The sequence below is a fragment of the Lynx rufus genome, unplaced genomic scaffold, assembly GCF_022079265.1.
Source record: "Lynx rufus isolate CCGP_SWC_20201006 ecotype Redwood Valley unplaced genomic scaffold, mLynRuf1.p SCAF_3, whole genome shotgun sequence".
Classification (NCBI taxonomy): domain Eukaryota; kingdom Metazoa; phylum Chordata; class Mammalia; order Carnivora; family Felidae; genus Lynx; species Lynx rufus.
Window position 1 is genome coordinate 30204323 of NW_025814845.1, and position 15903 is coordinate 30220225.

Sequence of the window (15903 nt, forward strand, 5' to 3'; positions counted from 1 at the left end):
TTGAGACAGAGACAGAGCATGAACAGGGGAGGGGCAGAGAGAGGGAGACACAGAATCTGAAACGGGCTCCAGGCTCTGAGCTGTCAGCACAGAGCCCGACGCGGGGCTCGACTCACGGACCGCGAGATTGTGACCTGAGCCGAAGTCGGCCGCTTAACCGACTGAGCCACCCAGGCGCCCCAAAACCTTTTGTTTTTAACATACAAAGATTCAAAAATATTACTTGTACACACCATTGTAAGAAGTTGTTGATATTCTATAGGAAAATGGAGTATATCAAGAAATAAAGATACACAGAGTCAAAGAAATAGGACCTAATCCAGAAAAGCAATAAAGGAAGAACCCATGGTAACAATATACAAAGCCCCAAGCTTTATTAGAGCAGGATAGGTGGCTTTGGGTGAGAGGACTCTTAGAAAGACAACTTGATAAAATACTTGATATAGACACAGATTGCCTTATTTCATAACCTCATTTATTACCATGTAAGTCAGGCCCTTGCAGTTGTACACTTCATGTCCTATGTGGATGAAGCAACTGGAAATGCATAAGAGAAAGACCATTGTAGGTACTTTAGGACAAGACCCTATAGTAATAGGAATAGTTAACTTTGTTCTTCCTCTCTTCCTCCCTCCCTTCCTTTCCCTCTCTCCCTTTCTCCCTCTTCCCCTTTCTATTTCTCTCCCCCTTTCTTCCTTCTTCCCTCCCTCCTTCCCTCCCTTCCTCCTCCTTCCCTCCCTTCCTCCCTTCCTCCCTCCCTCCCTTCCTTCCTTCCTTCCTTCCTTCCTTCCTTCCTTCCTTCCTTCCTTCCTAGGTATACTAAGTGCCCATAATTGTTCTGAGTACTTTTTACATGTATTAACTCATTTAATTTGATCTTACAACAATCCTGTAGATCCTGTCCTCATTTTACAGGTAAAGAAATTGACAGATTAAATAATTTTCTCAAAGTTAACACAGCTAGAAAGTGCCATATTCAGAGTGTGAACTTCAGTATGGCTGTAGAGCTGATACTCTTAACTAATATTCTGTAGGTCCACTTAAAGGAAGAAATATAATTAAAATACACAACTTAGCTCTTTATGAGCCAAACACTTTCAAGGCAATAAATACTTGATAATCAATTTAACGAAATGTAGTGATAAATCTATATTGCAAGTTGGGGGGAGTTCTAAGAATGCCACATTTTTATTTATCTTTTAGAGCAGATGGTAAATATATCCTGAATTTATAAAGTAAGAAATACTATTCAAAGCATGTTATTTAAAAATATGGCTACTCTGGGGGCGCCTGAATGGCGCAGTCGGTTAAGCGTCCGACTTCAGCCAGGTCACGATCTCGCGGTCCGTGAGTTCGAGCCCCGCGTCCGGCTCTGGGCTGATGGCTCGGAGCCTGGAGCCTGTTTCCGATTCTGTGTCTCCCTCTGTCTCTGCCCCTCCCCCGTTCATGCTCTGTCTCTCTCTGTCCCAAAAATAAATAAAAAATGTTGAAAAAAAAAAATTAAAAAAAAAATATGGCTACTCTGAAGAAATGGTTTATATTACAAGATATTTTATTTCCTAAATGTTTCTCTAAGTACACATTGTGCTTCCTGCCTCTATGTATCTAAAATTACTGTTTCTTCTTTTGCATATGATTCTCTTCCATTTCTATGCATTGAAATCTTATCCTTCAAGTCTACCCCCAAATGTTGCCACCTTCAAGAACCTTCCCAAATCTCTCAGAAGAACCCTTCCTTCCTTCCTTCCTTCCTTCCTTCCTTCCTTCCTTCCTCCCTCCCTCCCTCCCTCCGTCCCTCCCTCCCTCCCTCCTTCCCTTGTCTCCTTCCTTCCCTCCTCTTCCTTCCTCCCTTCCTTCCTTCCTTCCTTCCTTCTTCCCTTGCTTCCTTCCATGTGAGTGGGGGATGGGCAGAGAGAGGAAGAGAGAATCTTTTTTTTTTAATTAACTTTAAAAATTTAAATCCAAGTTAGTTAACATATAATATTTCAGGAATAGAATTTAGTGATTCATCACTTAGATATAACACCCAGTGCTCATCCCAACAAGTGTCTTCCTTAATGCCCCTCACAACTTTTAGCCCTTCCCCTGATGCAACACCCCTCCAGCAGCCCTCAGTTCTCTGTATTTAAGAGTCTCTTAGGATTTTCTCCCTCTCTGTTTTTATATTATTTTTGCTTTCCTTCCCTTATGTTCATCTGTTTTGTATCTTAAATCCCACAAATGAGTGAAATCATATGGTACTTGTCTTTCTCTGACTTATTTGGCTTTGCATAAATACACTCTTGTTCCATCCAGTTGTTGCAGATGGCAAGATCTTGTTCTTTTTCATCACTGAGTAATATTCCATTGAATATATATACTGCATCTTTATCCATTCATCAGTTGATGGACATTTGGGCTCCTTACATACTTTGGCTGTTGTTGATATTGCTGCTATAAACGTTGGGATGCATGTGCCCCTTTGAATCAGCACTCATGTGTCCTTTGGATAAATACCTAGTACTGCTGTTGCTGGGTTGTAGGGTAGTTCTATTTTTAATTTTTTGAGGAACCTCCATAATGTTTCCCAGAGTGGCTGTACCCCTTGTGCATCCCACCAGCAGTTCAAAAGAGGTCCTCTTTCTCCGCATCCTCACCAACATCTGTTGTTGCCTGATTTGTTAATTTTAGCCATTCTGACTGGTGTGAGATGGTATCTTATTGTGGTTTTTGTTTGTATTTTCCTGATGATGAATGATTTTGAGCATTTTTTCATGTGTTGGTTGGCCATTTGAATGTCGTCTTTGAAGAAGTGTCTATTCATGTCTTTTGCCCATTTCTTCACTGAATTATTTGTTCTTTGGGTGTAGAGTTTGATAAGTTCTTTATAGATTTTGGATACTAACCCTTTATCTGATATGTCGTTTGCAAATATCTTCTCCCATTCCTGTCAGTTGCCTTTTAATTTTGCTGATTGTTTACTTTGCTATCCAGAAGATTTTTATCTTGATGAGGTCCCAATAGTTCATTTTTGCTTTTGTTTCCCTTGCCTTCACAGATGTGTTAAGTAAGAAGTTGCTGCAGCCAAGGTCAAAGAGGTTTTTGCCTGCATTCTCATCTAGGATTTTTCTGGCTTCCTGTCTTACATTTAAGTCTTTCATCCATTTTGAGTTTATTTTTGTGTATGGTGTAAGAAAGTGGTCCGGTTCATTCTCCGGCATGTCACCGTCCAGTTTTCCCAACACCGTTTGCTGAACAGACTGTCTTTTTTTCTATTGGATTTCTGCTTTGTCAAAAATTAGTTGGCCATACATTTGTGGGACAATTTCTGGGTTCTCTATTCTGTTCCATTGACCTGAATGTCTGTTTTTGTGCCAGTACCATACTGTCTTGATGATTACAGCTTTGTAATATAGCTTGAAGTCCAGAATTGTGATGCCTCTAGCTTTGGTTTTCTTTTTCAGAATTGCTTTGGCTATTCAGGGTCTTTTCTGGCTCCATACACATTTAGGACTGTTTGTTCTAGCCCTGTGAAGAATGCTTATTTTGATAGGGATTATGAGAGAGAGAGAGAGAGAGAGAGAGAGAGAGAGAGAGAGAGAGAGAGAATCCTAATCAGGCTCCACACCCAGCCCTGAGCCCAACTCAGGTCTCCATCTCATGACTGTGAGATCATGAGCTGAGCCTAAATCAAGAGTCAGACACTTAACTTACTGAGCTACCCAGGTGCTCCCCAGAAGAACTTTATAAGTATTTCAGTACATATATCCATTATACTTTATGTTCTTGCTAGTTGTTTACCCTAGTTGGTTGTGAACTCCTTAAACACAATCTTGGTGCTTAATAAATGTCAAATGTGCATTGAAGAAATATCCAAAGGAACAGAGGAAATGGGACTAAAAATGGCACTATTAGCAACATTAATGGCATCAGAATGATGGAGCAGATGAGAACCAGTCATTGCATATTGGCAATAGTTTCAGCATTTTGTTAGTTTTCTTCCAGTAATCTGAGCAGTTTTGATCAACTCATGGAATTAGCAATCAGTTTAGAAGTTAGAAAACGGTGGGGTGCCTGGGTGGCTCAGTCAGCTAAGTGTCTGACTCTTGGTTTTGGCTTAGGTCATGATCTCATGGTTCATGAGTTTGAGCCCCACATTGGGCTATGTGCTGACAGCACGGAGCCTGCTTGGAGTTTCTCCTCCCTCTCTCTTTGCCCCTCCCCAATTTGCTCTCTCTCTCAAAAAAATTAAAAAAATTATATATATATAAAAAAAGAAGTTAGAGAATGGTGAGCCAAAATGGAAAAGTTTGGCTGTTAAAAAGGGAACTAAAATAATTACCAATAGAGTCAGGTGAAGGTTTGCTTTCTAAGGTAAGAGAAACTTGTGCATGGGCACATTTTGTGACAAAAGGAGAAAAGCCACTGGGAGAGAACTGAAGATGCTGGGGAGATGGAAAATAATCTCTTGGTCAGAAAAGTGGGATACAAAACATATATAATCAATAAGTATATAAAGGGGTGCCTAGCTGCCTCAGTTGGTTGCAACTTGATCTTGGGTTTGTGAGTTTGAGCCCACAGTTGGATGTAAAATCTTTTTTTTTTTTAAAGAAACCTATAAAAATTGATACAAAATGCAATTTAAACATATTTTTAAAATTTTAATGTATTGTTACTATTTTGAAGGAATTATTGTCTGGAGTTAGATGGCTGCAAATATACACTGTCAGTAGGAGGAGCCATAGAGATCTTTCAGGTAAATCTCATTTTGCTGGTGAGAAATTCAAGCTGAATTGTGATTTGCCTAAGGTCATCTATACACTGCTAATGAATCTTGTAGCTGGGATTTGAACTATTTCCAAAACTATATTCTCCCCATTTCTCTACCCAGTTTAGAATACATATCGGCTTCCTGATGAAATCCTACTTAACTAAATGTCACTTTTCTGAAACCTTTTAAGTTTCTTTGAACTCCCTCTCAGGCACAGTAAATTTTTTCTAGTCTCTTATATTTTTTGTGTAACCTATTCTTATATAGCACAATTAGTACAATTTGTTGTCATGTCAGTCATTTCCTCTTTAAGGGTTGGAATTCTGTCTTTTTACTTTTTTTTTTTTTTTTTTTTTAACTTTATCCCTAGTGCAAAGACTGGCAGAGAACTGGTGCTCAGCAATGTTTTCAGATTGGAATTCTTATTATGAATCATTTTGGTCTGTGGAAATAGTCCCACAGGTGCTATTTATAAACCATGCCAAAGAGATCCAGGCAGTTTATGCTTATGAACAAAATTTTGAAAACATAAGGCATCTAAATAGCCAAATAGAAATGTGAGGTGTCTCAACTCAAAAGTCCCAAATGACTTGGGTAATTCTGGTGATTGGAATTTGAGGCCTCTGTAAAAGCAGGCTAAGGGCTATTCTAAGAAATGAATTGGAAAAAAAAGGAATATGAATTGAAAGCTTTGTTTATAAGGGTTGTATATTGATTATAATTTTTCTTTTAAGGGTCTATTACTACTTAACCTCCTTCACATATTTCTTATCCATACCTTTTCAGGTATATATAAAAAAAGATTTGAGGCAAGTTGTAAGAGCAAGTAAAATTAATTATAAGTAAATTAATTGTATTAGGTGTAAGAAGAAGAGAATAAAGAGTGAAGACCAAAGGACAAGAGGACTATGCAAGCATGAAATTGTTATGCATCCCAAAGTGCTTATGCCCTCTAAAAGGGGCCAAATCAAATACCATTAGTACTGTGTCCTGGCCAAAGTCCAGGATCTCTGGGTGATGTCTGTTGCTCTTCTTACTCTGATCCTGTCTGGATACTATGTAACTTGTGGACTAATTTGAAAACTTAACTGCATAACATACTCTATATAAAATAGTGCAGAAAAGTGGAAAATAGCTTAAAATATATAAATATTTCTTATTTAAACATTTAAATTTTATACAAATTACTGAAATATATAAATGTTATTCAAATCATATAGCAAAATGTAGTTCATTGCTGCTGCTTATATCTGCAACTGGTCATGATGCAGTAGCTGATAAGTGTCACCATTATGATTTTTCTTTATTACAAATTCACTTTTAATTAGCTAACACCTCAATAGATTTGGTTTTTAAAAATTTTTTTTAATGTTTTATTTTTGAGAGAGAGAGACAGAGAGATGGAGTGTGAGTGGGAGAGGGGCAGAGAGAGGGAGACAAAAAATCCAAATCAGGCTCCAGGCTCTGAGCTGTTAGCACAGAACACGACGCGAGGCTTGAACTCACTAACTGAGAGATCATGACCTCAGCCAAAGTCAATCAACTGAGCCACCCAGGTGCCCTGAGGTTTTGTTTTGTTTTGTTTTGTTTTGTTTTGTTTTGTTTTGGAGATTACTAGTTTCCCCAGATTTCCCCACACCCCTTACTGCCACTGTTGTGGAACAGTAGTAATATAGATCATTCACCCCAATCAGTACTGTAACATTTTTCTGTCAGTGACATACCCACTGTATTTAACACCTGGGGTGAATCATTTTTGAATACCTTTTATGCTACAAAATTATTTTCAGAAATCATGAAATAAATACAAAAAAACCTGAAAATTTTATTTTATTGAACATCATATATATGATCAATAAAATAAAATTTAATGTTCAATAAAATTTAAAATTATCTATATTTTAATATATATAATATATATAATATATATATAATATATATTTATATATATATATATAAAACATGCCACCCATGTTTTAAAATTTTGCAGTACAAAAAAGGAAAAGCAGGGGTGCCTGGGTGGCTCAGTTGGTTAAGAATCCAATTCTTGGTTTCAGCTCAGGTCATGATCTCATTTTATTTCTCTCAAAACAAATAAACAACAACAAAAAAAGAAAAGTAGTAGACTATGGTTTTATTTTTTTAATGTTTATTTTTAATTATTTTTATTTTTGAGAGGAGGGGAGAAGGGCAGAAAGAGAGGGAGGCAGAGGATCTGAAGTGGGCTCTGCGCTGACAGCAGCGAGCCAATGCTGGGCTCAAACTCACAAATCATGAGATCATGATCTGAGCTGAAGTCAGACACTTCACTGAGCCACTGAGGCATCCTTTTTTTTTTTTTTTTTTTTTTTTTTAATTTTAGAGAGAGATGAACGAGCAGGGGATAGAGGCAGAGGAAGAGACACAGAAAATCTTAAGCAGACTCCATGCTAAGCATGGAGCCTGACATAGGGCTCAATCCCACAACCCTGGGATCATGGCCTGATCTGAAATCAAGAGTTAGAAAATCAAGTAAGCTACCCAGACACCCATCTCTTGCTGCATTTAAAGTTCTCTCTTTGTTGTTGCCTTTTGTCATTTTAATTCTTATGTATCTTAGTGTGGACCTCCTTGGGTTGATTTTGTTGGGGGGGCTCTCTGTGCCTCCTGGATCTATATTTCTGTTTTCTTCATGATTTGGGAAGTTTTTAGCTATTATTTCTTCAAGTAAATATTCTGCCTGCCTTTTCTCTTCTGGGATTCCTATAGTGTGAGTGTTAATGCTTGATGGTGTTGCTGAGTTCCCTTAGTCCATTTTCATTTTTAAGTACTTTTTTCTTTGTCCTCTTCATCTCAATCACTTTCTGTCCTCCAGGTTGCTGACCTCTTCTTCTGTTTCCTGTAGTCTACTATTTATCCATGCTAGTGTATTTTTGATGATTCTTCCCCCCCCCCCGCCATTTTTAAATAAGTTATTTCTGCACCCAACATGGGGCTCAAACTCACAACCCTGAGATCAAGAGTCACATGCTCTACTGACAGCCACTCAGGTGCTCTATAGTGTATTTTTCATTTTAGTTATTCTTCATATTTGATTTTTTTTATGTTTTCTATCTCTTTGCTGATAGTCTCACTGAGGTCCTCCACTAACCCTGCTACTCCCAGGACAATGAGTATCTTTATGACCATTAATTTTTTAAAGTTTTTTTGTTTTGTTTTATTTATTTTTGAGAGAAAGAATGTGAGTCGGAAAGGGTCAGGGAGAGGGGGACAGAGGATCTGAAGTAGACCCTGCACTGACAGCAGTGAGCCTGATGTGGGGCTTAAACACATTAACCATGAGCCATGACCTGAGCTAAAGGTGGTCGCTCAACTGACTGAGCCACCCAGGTGCCCTATTATGACCATTAATTTAAATTCTCTGTTAGGCATGTTACTTATCTCTGTTTCATTGAGCTCTCTTGTGACTTTGTCCTGTACTTTCATTTGGAGCATATTCCTTTGTCTTCTCATTTTGTCTAACTCTCTTTGTTTCTATGTGTTAGGAAAGTCAGATACATTTCCTGCTCATGAAAGTAGCGGCCTGGGGCAGCTGGGTGGCTCAGTAGGTTAAGCATACAACTAACTCTTAATTTTGGCTTAAGTCATGATCTCACAGTTGTGAAATTGAGCCCCACATTGGGCTCCACGCTGGGCATGGAGCCTGCTTAAGATTTTCTTTCTTCCTCTGGCCCTCCCCCACTTGTGCTCTCTTGCTCTCTCAGAAAAAAAAAAAAAAAAAAAAAGAATAAAAGAAAGAAAGTGGCCTTATGAAGAGGAGGTCCTGTAGTGCCCTGCAGTGCATTTTCCCTTGTTCACCAGAACCCAGCACTTGAAGGGTGTCTCCTATGTATGTTGCATGCACCCTACAATTGTGGCTGAGCCACATTTGCCTCAGTCCAGTCGTCTGCAATGGCTCTTTTTGCCTTTTTGGGCAAGTTTTGGTTCCTCTGTTGTTAGTGGGCTTGAGATGAGTCAGACCAGGCATTTGCCAAGCTTTGGTAGCACTAAACTACAGGGCTCCCTCCTCTGTTGTCCCCTGAGAAGCTCCAGTTGGTGGGTAAGGCATGCAGTCAGACCAGGTGTTTGCCCCCCAGCCACTGCTACAGCCACAGTCTGACTGGTGTGAGTGGTTATCTTCCCTTCTCCCTGGGGAGGGAGTCACTTTGGAGTGGTTGTGACCACTCTTGAGGCTACTTACACATTGCTAGGCTTGTGGCACCACTTTGGATGGATTCCTGCTAAGGGCATGTTGTGGGGGCAGGGTGCATGGTGCCTGCAAGGTCCTCATTGGTCTGCTGTGGAAGAGAGCTTGCAGCTGCCTGGGAAAAGTGCCCAGGCTGGGATGGAGGGGACATGTCCACAGGAGAACATAAGGTAGGATGCACTGTTAACAAGCTAGGTGGAGAATGTGCTGTGCTGGTTCCTATAGTGTCCATGTATCTAGGCTGGGAGGTGTGAGAGGGATATGGCACCTGCCAGCTGTTTTGTTCTTGGAGGAGTCTCCCAAAGATCCCTGCCCCTCTAGCACTTGCTATGAGATTAATAAATAAATCTTCTCATATACTGCGGGAGTTTTTCAAACTGCAGCTTGTATGCTGTATCTCAGTGAGGGTGTTTGTTATGTTGTCTCTTTAAGGATGGGGACTCAGTTTCCTGTCACCCTCCTGTCTCTCCCAGAGCCAAACCAATGATTTTTTTAATTAAAAAAATTTTTTTTAATGTTTATTTTTGAGAGAGAGAAAGAGCATGAGCAGAGGAGGGGCAGAGTGAGACGGAGACAGAATCTGAAGCAGGCTCCAGGCTCTGAGCTGTCAGCACAGAGCCCAACGTGGGGCTCAAAGTCAGGAGCCATGAGATTGTGACTTGAACAGAAGTCTGATGCTTAACCAACTAAGCGACAGAGGCGCCTCTCCCAGAGCCTAAACCAGTGATTTTAAAATTCTAGGTGTTGGGACACTTGGTCCTGACTCTTGATTTCAGCTCAGGTCATGATGTCACTTCTCGTGAGATCGTGCCCCACATGGGGCTCTGTGCTGATGGTGGGGAGCCTGTTTGGGATTCTTTCTCTTCTCTCTCTCTCTGTCTCTCTCTCTCTCAAATAAATAAACTTAAAAAAAATAAAATTCCAGGTGTTAAGCCCTACTGCTTGTAAGCACTCATGCAGTTAGGCCCCTAGGTTTTTCGAAGACGAATGTTACAGGGTTTTGTCTTTACAGTGCTGGTTTCTCATGCCTGGGGGTGGCTGATGTGGGTCTGCTCCTCTCCCCCTCCATCTTCCCAGAGTCCCTCCCTCCCACACATAGTCCTGTGGGCCCATTTGGAAACTGTGTTTCCACCCTTCCTACTCTCTTTGATGTGGCCTCTTTACATTTAGCTGTGCTGAATGTGTTCTGCCCATCTTCAGTTCATTTTCTGGGTTATTTACACTGACGTGGGTGTTATCTAGGTGTATCTGCGGAACAAGGTGAGCTGAGGAGCCTCCTACTCTGCCATTTTCTCTGAAATTCTCTCTCAATTTTTTTTTTAATGTTTATTTCTGAGAGAGAGTGCAAGTGAGGGAGGGGCAGAGAGAGAGAGGGAAACACCGAATTTAAAACAGGCTCCAGGTTCCAAGCTGTCAGCACAGAGCCTGACACGGGGCTTGAATTCAGGAACAGAGTTCATGACCTGAGCTGAAGTCAGACGCTTAACCAACTGAGCCACCCAGGTGCCCCTAAATTTCTGTTTTTTGAGCATTAAGTCCTTCAAATTTATTAATGATACTGTCACAATTTTTTATGTTGTTCAAAAAGTGGCTATCCCCAGATTTGTCATTTATTCTCACTAGTTAAGTGAAGAACACTATTTTAATTTTTGAAAAGTATTGCAAAGAGATCAACAAATTGTAGGAAAAGTCTTAAATATAATTTTTTTTTTCAACGTTTATTTATTTTTGGGACAGAGAGAGACAGAGCATGAACGGGGGAGGCGCAGAAAGAGAGGGAGACACAGAATCGGAAGCAGGCTCCAGGCTCTGAGCCATCAGCCCAGAGCCCGACGCGGGGCTCGAACTCATGGACCGCGAGATCGTGACCTGGCTGAAGTCGGACGCTCAACCGACTGCGCCACCCAGGCGCCCCAAATATAATTTTTTTTAACGTTTATTTATTTTTGAGACAGCACGAACGCGAGAGGGTCAAAGAGAGAGGGATACGCAGAATCTGAAACACGCTCCAGGCTCTGAGCTGTCAGCACAGAGCCTGACATGGGGCTCGAACTCACGGACCACGAGATCATGACCTGAGCTGAAGTCAGACGCTGAACCGACTGAGCCACCCAAGCACCCTGGAAAGGTCTTAAGTAGAAAGTTTAAAGTTAATGTGTGTCAAAATTTCAGAAAGTCCCATGTCACAGTATATTCCAGAAATTGCAATACTGTCAGTGTTTTTGCTTTTCAGGATTGATTCTGGCAATTTCAGTAGAGAAAAATTCAAACACACAAACTCCCCAAATTTTCATAAAGAATGACAAAGCTGAAGTAAATGAGGCTTATCAGTTTATCTGATTATTTTGAATCTAGGAGCTTCTGTCTTCCGCCTAGAATGTGAAGAAAGCCTTAAAGAGGGTGTTTACCACCCTAACACGAAAAAGCCAGGGGCACTTGGGTGGCCCAGTCAGTTAAGCATCCCAACTCTTGATTTCAGCTCAGGTAATGGGCCCAGGGTCATGGAATTGAGCCCTGTGTTGGCCTCTGGGCTGAGTGTGGAGCCTGCTTAAGATTCTCTCTCCCCCTCTGCCCTTCTCCGCTGCTTGCAACTCTCTCTCTCTAAAATAAAAAAATCTAATAAATTCTTCATATAATAAACATTAAAAAAAAAAAGAAAGAAAAAGCTAGATACTCTACAAAGTCATACGTTTTCTTGAACCCATCAGAGAATTGAAGTAACCAAATGGCCTGAAATCTAAACAAAAGTGCCTCAGGCACAAGGGGAGTTTTCATCTACTCAGGTGCTTCTACATGGTCATTCATTAACACTCACAAGGATTACTGGGCACAGGTGGAGCCCAGAGACAAACCTTTCTTGGTAGTGCAGGCCTAGGAAGGTGAGCAGCTATTGCTGTGCAAAAGAAACCAAGCCCTGGACTCTTTTTCTGTAACAAAACTTGTAGCTGCTGGGGAAGGAAAGCAACTGTCTACCTCAGTGTATAGGTGAAGATCAGATAAGGTTGGGGAAAGAAAAAGAAATCCCTGTTCCATGGGGAAGGGGCAGAAAACCATCCTGGAACCAGACTGGTAGAGGCTCCTACTGCGGGGGAGAGGTCACGATCACCAAGGAAGCCATCCTTAGGGCTTTCTTTTCTTTTCTTTCTTTCTTTTTTAAATGTTTATTTTTTGAGAGAGACAGAGAACAGGACCAGGGGAAGGGGAGAGAGAGCAGGGGAGAGAGGATCCAAAGCAAGCTCCTTGCTGTTAGCAGAGACACCGATGTGGGGTTCGAACTTGCGAACCATGAGATCATGACCTGATCCAAAGGCAGATGCTTAACTGACAGCCACCCAGGCACCCCCCTTGGATGGTCTTCTACTAGCAGATCCATTTTCTAGTGAGGCCTCTCTTCCTGGATCTTCTCACTGTGTCCTTAGGTGGCCTTTCCTCCATGTGTGGACAGAGCATGCACAAGTGAGTTCTCTGATATTTCATAAGGACAGAAACTCAGAAGGAACTGACCAGTCATGATGAATGTGTTGGGCTCTGGTTTACACAGTCTTTTGTGTCCTTGGTTAATAAGGTCACCTGTGGCCATGGCCATGATGGAGAAAGTGGTTTCCAGATCTGCCTAGCTGAGAACCAGACCGACTCCAGCAAGTAACCCTGTGATGAGTGGAGCTCACTGATGGGAAGAGCGCTTTGCCTGTAAATTCAATTATTATTAGTTGTGGTGTGTTTTGTTTTTTAATAATGGTGTTTTTGACATGATGTGGATTTTACAGTCTGGTACTTAAGTAGATACTGCATTGTTTTGCATAGTTAAATATTTTTTGGAAGATGTCTCATCTTTTTTTTTTTTTCTTTTAAGTGACCTCTGCACCCAATATGGGGCTCAAACTCATGACTCCGAGATCAAGAGTCACATGCTGACTGAGCTAGCCAGATGCCCATGTCTCATTTTTCTTAAACTTTATTGAGGTATAAATTATCTTAAATATATAATTCAGTGGTTTTTAGTAAATTTATTGAGTTGTGCAACCCTCACTATAATCCAGTTTTAGTACATTTCCATCACTCTGATAAAATCCCATGGGCACATTTACAGTTATTTGTTGCTCTAGCTCTTAGCCCTAGCCTCAGGCAACTACTATTCTGTTTTCTGTGTCTATAGATTTGCCTTCTCTGGATATTTCATATAAATGGAAGCATATGATATGTAGTTCTTTGTGTCTGGCTTTTTTCACTTAGCATAATGTTTCTGGGATTCATCTATGTTGTAGCATGATTAGTATTTTCTTCTTTTTTATTTCTTAGTAGTCCATTTTATATATACATTTTGTTTATATATTTGATATACATGTATAGATCAAATTTTGTTTATTCATTCACCAGCTGATGGAGTCATGTTTATCTTCATTTATGCATGATATTGTTTGCTGAAGATGTACATGGAGGCAATGGAATCCAATAGGTAGTCTCATCTCAACTTCTCCCCACTGTCTTATATTCATTATCTGTTTCCTTTCTTGCCCATATTTCAGTCACCATCAAGTTTCAGAGCCACTGTCGGCCTCTCAGTAATCTGGTGGAAAAGCCTAAGCCAGAAGCACTGAGGGGCACCTGGCTGGCTCAGGTGGCAGAGCATGTAACTCTTGATCTAGGGGTTGTAAGTTCAAGCCCCACAATGAGCACAGGGGTTTACTTTAAAAAACAAGTCACTGAGTTATGTAGTCAGACTGTTTGGGTTTAAACTCCTGATTTTATTTTTTTATACCTTAATTTTTTGTTACTTTTTTAAATATTTAATTTGAGAGTGAGAGAATGCGCACAGGTGAGGGAGGGGCAGAGAGAGAGGGAGAGAGAGAATCCCAGCCAGGCTCTGCACTGTCAGCACGTAGAGCCCTACATGGGGCTTGAACTCACGAAGAATTCAGGAACCGTGAGATCGTGACCTGGGCCGAAACCGAGTCAGACATTTAACCGACTGAGCCACCCAGGCGCCCAAACTCCTGGTTTTAAACTGCCCCATTCTTGCTGAGGAGACTTGGGCTTATTGTTTAAGTTCTCTGAGCTTCAATGGCATGTGTAAAATAGAGATGAACATAGTAGATGATTTATGGGCTTATTATGAAGATTAAATATACCGGTATATGTACAGTGCTAACCTTTTTTTTTTTCTTAAATGTTTATTTTTGAGAGAGAGCATAAGCGGGGGAGGGGCAGAGAGTGGGGAACAGAGGATCCCAAGCAGGCTGTGCTCTGACAGCAGCTAGCCTGATGTGGGGCCTGAACTCACTAACCATAAGATTATGACCTGAGCCAAAGTCGGATGGATGCTCAACCAACTGAGCCACCCAGGCACCCTAAGCTTTTTTTTTTTTTTTTAAGTTTTTTTTTTTTTGAGGGAGACAGTGGGTGAGGGGCAGAGAGAGAGGGAGAAAGATAGACTCCCAAGCAGGCTCTGCACTGTCAGCGCAGAGCCCGACACAGGGCTTGATCCCATGAACCATGAGATGAAGACCAGAGCTGAAATTAAGAGTCAGACGCTTGGGGCGCCTGGGTGGCTCAGTCGGTTCAGTGTCCGACTTTGGCTCAGGTCATGATCTCGCAGTTTGTGAGTTTGAGCCCCATGTCAGGCATCTGTGCTGATGACTTGGATGCCTTGGCGATGGCTGAGCCTGCTTCAGATTCTGTGACTCCCTCTCTCTTTCTCTGCTCCTTCCCCACTCTCAAAAAAGAAATAAACATAAAAAAAAAAAGTTGGATGCTCAACCAACTGAGCCACCCAGGTGCCCCTACAGTAGCTAAGCTTTGATAAAAGTTATTTTCATTAGCTTTGAGTGTGGGATAGGGGACTAGATCTTCGGTAGAACAAATTTCTTCTGTGCCTCATTTTCTTTATAGTTAAAACAGAGCCAGGTGAGACTAGGCAATCAAGGACCAGCAGTCTCTGATCTGATGGTTAGGGTAGGAAAAGTGCTTAGTGGCCATTTTCAAGAAACCGAACTTATCCTTGCCTCAGGAAGGAAAGAAAATGAGGAAAATGAGAAGCATTTCAGTGGTGCTTTCCTAACTAGGAAAACATTCTGGTTTCCTCTACACAACCAGTTCCAACACAAAAGAAGGCATGTGTGCCAGGCTGAGATCCTACAGTACAAGTCCCCTTCATAGCCTCTAGAGTTCCTTGACTGGGCTTCCCTTGGAGCACTTGCCCTTCTGAGTATCTAGGAGAGGTGGTAATACTTCTGAGGAACCCCATTCTCCAGCAGAGCCAGGTTTGCCTTCCTTACCTCTGCATTTTTTTTTAAGTAGGCTTCATGCTCAGCACAGAGCCCAGGAGACCAACACAGGGCTTGAACTCACGACACTGAGATCAAGACCTGAGCTGAGATCGAGTCAGATGCTTGATCAACTGAGCCACCCAGGTGTCCCTGCATTATTTTTTTTTTTTCTTAAAATTTATTTATGAGAGTGTGTGCATGTGTACAAGCTGGGGAGGGCCAGAGAGAGAGAGAGAGAGAATCCCAAGCAGGCTTTGTGTTGTCAGTGCAGAGCCAATGCAGGGCTCGAACTCAAGAACCATGAGATCATGCTGAGCCAAAATCAAGAGTCTTAATGCTTGGGGCACCTGGGTGGCTCAGTCCGTTAAGCGTCAGACTTTGGCTCAGGTCATGATCTCACGGTTCGTGAGTTTGAGTCCCATGTCAGGTTCTGTGCTGACAGCTCAGAGCTTGAAGCCTGCTTCAGATCATGTCTTCCTCTCTCTCTGCCTCTCCCCCACTTATGCTCTCTCTCTTAAAAATAAACATTAAAAATATTTAAAGAGTCTGATGCTTAATGGACTGAGCCACCCTGGCCCCCCACCCCCTGCATTACTTTAAGGCACATTTCCATCACCACTTTGTTGCTACCTTGTTGCTCTTGTGAGGTACTCAACCCAAGC